A 5,940-nucleotide genomic window follows, 5' to 3' on the forward strand; every position below is an offset into this window, starting at 1 on the left:
ATGTCTCTCCTTATTCATTACATTCAAATGCTTTGTGAGTAAACTAAGACTGAATTGCAGCTAGGGAAATGTTTTAGTGGCTGGAGGGCACAGTTTAGGTAGAAAAATGGAGTAGAAAGATGTAATCTCCATTGTAGTCTCTTTTTCTTCTCAGATGCTGAAGTACATAATCTTCAACAGTGTTTCTAAGTATTTACTTTCTAGTCTTACACCTGTGCCATCTCCCCTTTCATTTCCTTCCAGGCTAGCTATTTGCAGTTGCTCATCTGAGCTGAAACTTCTGAAAACCTGAAAATTCAAAGACAAAATAAGAGCAAAACAGATTTTTTTCTACTGAAGATTAAGATGATTAAATAATGTCAAAGATAAACCCATTGAGTTAAAAGTACAATCTTCACATGATTTTCCTTGGACTATATTCGTAATATTTTGCAGTCATTTTTTTTCATATATTCTAGCAGATGGCATCTCTGGATGGATGTGCAGAGACACAGGACTCTGGCAGTAACAGGGTAATGCGTGTTCAATCTCATTTGTTGTCACGAAAATTATCATTAGGGTTAAATTCATCCAATAAGAGAACAGGAACCTACCTTAAAACTTTTAGTTAGCAATGAAGTACAGTATCATCCCCATGGGTTCTCACTGGGTTTCCAACTCATGAGTTTTCTGTCATTCAACCATTTCTAAAAATGCTATCTTTACTCTAGCACGTCTCATTCATATCTCACTCATATCTTCTCTGGAGATATTCAAGGCCTGTCTGGATGCCTACCTGGGCAACCTGCTCTAGGGGACCTGCTTTGGCAGGGGGGTTGGACCCGATGATCTCCTGAGGTCCCTTCCAACCCCTACAATTCTGTGATTCAAAGTACAGTAACAGCAAGTCTTCATCAGCCTATCATTAGCTTAATATACTAAGCTTATGCCCAGCTTAATACTTCATTAGAAATGGAAGGTATATCTAACTCATGTGGGCAGAGAGGAGAAAACAAACAAACAAACAAAAAAAAGGAAAACTTTGAATAAACTGTAGGAAATGTATGCTGAATTTTTTTGAAGCCTAGTGAAGAATATTTGTCCTGTGCTAAGACACTGAGAGCTCTTTCCACAGGTTCTCTGAAGGAATGACCACTAAAAAGAACCTAAATTAGATTAGAGCATAAAATGAAGCTTGCATCCGTGCTTTTGAACTGCTTACTGCATCATGCCAGAGGTCTGGCCAAGAGGGAGCCAGTTGTGAATCCAGCACTGTCAGAGAAAGCATTAGAAACAGAGTCCAGCATTATTGTGAGACAGCAAAGCTGATTTCTGGTCTCTTTTTCAATTTCTTAGGAAGCTTTTCCCCAGATGAAAGGATAACCAGCATCCTAGCTTTGACTGCTGATGGTCTAGAAACACAGAGACAATCAGCTCAGAAACCATTCCGCTGCACTCTCACCATCAGTTCCTGGTATGACAGCTTTTCTACAAACACTATTTGACGGAAGTCCAGAAAGGTAAAACTGATTTTCAGAATCATGGAGGACTGGTTCTAGGACTGATCTTCCCTGGTACGCTTGTGTGCCTCTCATCACTCCTATTGCAGTCCACTTCCTCCTCAGAAACAGGACACACTTATTGTTTCTTTCCTTCAGATGTTCCGGTGTTGTCTATGGATGAGCAACCATAGTTGCTCATCCAGTCATCCATTGAGTCTATGGATGAGCAACCACTGAACTCCGGGAATCACCTCATGTTATGGATGTCATCAAGACCTTGCAGTCCGAATTTCAGAGGAATTTGGATCCATCCTTTCAAGAGACATTACATGTTGCAAATTAACCACACAGTATGTATAACTGGAACACCCTTCAACCTGTAATCACGTTCTAGATGGTCCTCTCAATTCACAGGCAATGAATCCTGGCTCTTCTGCTTGGTACAGCTTTGTCTGTTACGTGGATGTCAATTTTCTTCTACCCCAGCACTATAAATGATAGCAGATCATGATAGCCTTTATTAGGTAAAAGATTTTTTAGTATGTCAGTTCATAGCCCAGTTGGAAAACAGGGGTATTTCCAAGCTCGGATTTTACTGCATGAGAAAAAAAAAAAAAAAAGTTTAAAAATTCATTTTGTTAAATCACTGCAGCACCCTGATGCAGACAAATATTTAAGATATTTTCACAATGACTTTGTCTGAACTGGTACAGAATCAGCTTAAGCTAAATTTACCCGATGTACCCTTACACAAAACTTCAACAAGTAGTATGACAATACTGAAGGTACTAAATACACTAAGGGTTGTGCTGATCTGTTAAATGAATTTCTAATCCTATTTGACTGCATTGTTTTGCACAGAAAATGCTTGTGTATACATATGTTTTTACGGGTGTTCTCTGAAGAATACAGGATGTTAACCAACTTTATGTGAAATTCTGAGCGCTGGCAAAATGGTGAGAAATCTTGCTATTAGTACTGAGAAAGGAAGGATTTTCTCTCTTTCTTTGGACCTCCACCAGTTGTAAAATGAAACATACTTAATATATGATAGTTGCAAGCAATTCGTCAATTTATATCATTTTCTAAATGCTGGGCCCTCAGCATATAAGGCCTGAAAATACCACAAAGCCTAAAGAAGGAGTTTTTGTAAATGGTGTAGTTAGTCAGTCTTTAAGATACCACTGAAGTACATTCCTAAAACAGAAATAATCCGCATGAGGTTAACCTGCTCAGAAAAGCTTAGTGTATATGTTTTTTCCTTGTCTTTTTTTTTTCTTTTGCAGATCCTTTAGGTATCTAATCTAGTATCCAAGAGTCAATAAAAACTTATTTACCCAAACAGATTCATAAATGAGGAAAAAATGCATACAGAACATAAAACTTCACACATATTAATGCACTTATGAAAACTATGTAGGGCTCTATATCACAACAGTTGCAAAAATTATACAGTGATAAAGGTTAGTTTATTAGTAAAATGGAAATCCTAAGTAACGAGCATCACCTCTTTATTCAGATTTCCCCTTTGACCATGCTAAACAGTACCTTTCCTTGATTCTCGCAACCTATAATTATATCTGTGCGTAGGTCATTTTTTGTCAGTCATGTATGGTGTGGGTTGTTTTTTTTTTTTTTTTAATCTTTCCTCATAAGGCAGTTGTAGTTCAGTTGCCCAGAGTAAGTGCAAAAAAATATTGAATGGTTTGAACAGGTGCTTCCATACTTTGTGCTGGGAAGATAGGGTATTCCCATCCAGTAATTCATGCACTTTCTAAAACTCTTGGATCTCTGAATGATCACAGGTAGAACTAGGAAGAATATGGAAGATCTTTCTGTGATGGGTCTTATGCTCTTGACTTGCAACCCTTGCTGAGAGGATCTATAAGGATCAGAGATACAGGAATTTTTCTTCTTTTGTTTTTTTGGAAAGTAAGCAGCCAAATCTGGTCTGAAACATCAGATCGCTAGTAAACATGCTGACCAGCTTTGTGTTCATTCTTTGCTGTTGCTAGTTGGACTGTCCATAAACATAATTTATTTTTTATACTGAAATTGAGAAAGAATATGTCTTTTTTGTTTCTTATCTCTTTAAACTGCACTCCAGTCTTCTTAAACAACAGATTCCTGACATAATACAGTAGTATGATTAATAAATAATGAAATTTGGCAAAGATGAAGTATATAAAATAAGAAAAAAATCATGCATCAGATGAATCTGAGAGACTATCAGATCATAATGTACACCATCCATTTGCAATAGGTAAATAAAATGCAAGAATTGTGAATGGGGTTCTGAAGATACATCAACCAATAGTTTAATTTTTTGATTATTTTTTAAAGGAAAGAGTATCAGAATGTTCTAAGATCATTTGCTAACAAATGAAAGTTCAGTGCCTGTCAACATATAAGGAAATTTGTCCTGTCCTATCTGTCCATCTGTCCCCTTCCCCATGCCCCCAGCTGATGAAAGTCAAACTTCTGTTATAGGCAAGATGAATTTAGTCATCTTCTGGATGATCAAATCTGGATGACCATCCATCTGGATAGTCTTATTTATCTATAGTGATATGGAAAACTTAAATAGTATGTGGGCTTTGGGCAAAATATAAATGCTTTGTCTTAGAAAAAAAAAAAGCATAGGTAAGGAATCTAAGCTTGCAAAATGTCATTGGTCTTAAAGGTTATTAGTTAGAAACTACAGAAGCAAGGGGTTTACAAAGCATATAATCTCAGCTGATCCCTTTATGCAGTCACTGTACAGGGAGACTTTGTCTCAGTTCAAAGGTGGCTCAGTATTTTTATATAAATAACTCATTTTCTTTTCCAGCTAGCTGAGTGCTCCTGCTGCTGGACACTGAAGGAATCTCAGCAAGGGCACAGCTGTTGACAGCCGTGTTAAGGTAACTGTGAATGATTTAATGTCCATACTGTAAGAAATTTTAATTTATCATATGACAATGAATTCAGAAAATAACTTCTTATTTCTGCTAATAAAATATCTTCTCGCTAGAAATCGAGTTTAGGTTTTTCATGCAGGCAGCAATCTTTATTAATCTCTACCATTTGACTGGCACACATTTCAATTTTAGATGATTTTTCTACAGTACTTGAAGAGTATATTAGCTAAAAAATACACTCTGAAATGTTAGTGTAAAGTATGCATCCATTATGCAGTAGCATCAAGGCAGAATTAGACTGTACTTTGAGACAAGATATAGTATCTGTCGCTCCTGTGAATGAGCCTTGATTAAATTAAATTCCCTACAGGGACAAAGGTTCAAAAGTTCCTAGTTTAATAAAACATATGGCAAAAAAAATGTGGGAAAGAGCTGAGCATGTGAAGCTTTTGCACTGTAAATGGATCTATTTCTCAAATATATGCATTTTCTCTGTACAAAGCTATTCTCTGTCAAAATACTTTTTTTCTTAAATAACTCGGTGTTTGCCTTGTTCACACAATGTGTATGAAATACCCTGCAATGTGTCTAGGTATAGCTCTGTGTACTCTTTGAAAGAGGAACAGAAATTCCAATAAAACATGCTACAAAGTAGAAACTCTGCGGTCTTTCATTTAAAGAAATTATATTAAATAGTCTGACCTAGATATAATTTATTTAGACTTTCAGTTCAATATGTTCAACAGTCCTCATCCTCACATTTTCAGTCTAGAGAGCTCTTCTATCCTCTCTTAAATTTTTTACAGATAAAGTTTGGAAAAAAAGCTGAACAATTGATAGTTTGGGAAAATAATAGGAGGCAATTATCAGATTTCAGCCTAAATTTTTGTATGAGCTCATAGGAAAAAAAAAAAGAAAAAAGAAAAAAAGAAAAAAAAAAGCAGCTAGTTCCAGAATATAAGAAAAACATGGAGGACGATATACGGCTTAGAGGCAGTACTGACAATTCTCATGCTACAATAGCTGGATGCATAAGCTGAAGAAGATGGCAGAGATTTGGGTTTTTAACTATCTTAACTGGAACCATAGCCAATTGTAGTGCATGTTGTTGTGCGTTACCTGATTTTCCCATACTGTAGGCTTAAATTGTTTCATAATGCCTCTGGGAAAAAAGGTAATCTTTATACAACTGTTTTGATAAAAGAAATAGTACTGCAAGGTATGAGTGTGTGCAGTTCTCATGGACAGCTTTTTTTGAACATGTTCATATATCTGAATTTAGAGTAATGTGTTTAAAGTTAAAAAAAACACCTAATTTTTGCTAAGAAACAAATAAAAACGGAAAGGGAAGGGAAGGGAAGGGAAGGGAAGGGAAGGGAAGGGAAGGGAAGGGAAGGGAAGGGAAGGGAAGGGAAGGGAAGGGAAGGGAAGGGAAGGGAAGGGAAGGGAAGGGAAGGGAAGGGAAGGGAAGGGAAGGGAAGGGAAGGGAAGGGAAGGGAAGGGAAGGGAAGGGAAGGGAAGGGAAGGGAAGGGAAGGGAAGGGAAGGGAAGGGAAACGA

At 36.9% G+C, this 5,940-nt stretch overlaps 1 long non-coding RNA gene across 1 annotated transcript; it reads left to right on the plus strand.

The window, feature by feature from the left end:
* Positions 1-624: 624 nt before the first annotated feature.
* LOC308188180 lies at positions 625-5,131 on the plus strand. Its single transcript, XR_013945212.1, has 3 exons — positions 625-1,553; positions 1,638-1,831; positions 4,312-5,131. It is a non-coding gene; the product is annotated as an uncharacterized lncRNA (long non-coding RNA).
* The last annotated feature ends 809 nt before the right edge of the window (positions 5,132-5,940 follow it).

The sequence above is a fragment of the Anser brachyrhynchus genome (genome assembly GCF_964034855.1).
Source record: "Anser brachyrhynchus genome assembly, chromosome: 1".
NCBI lineage: Eukaryota > Metazoa > Chordata > Aves > Anseriformes > Anatidae > Anser > Anser brachyrhynchus.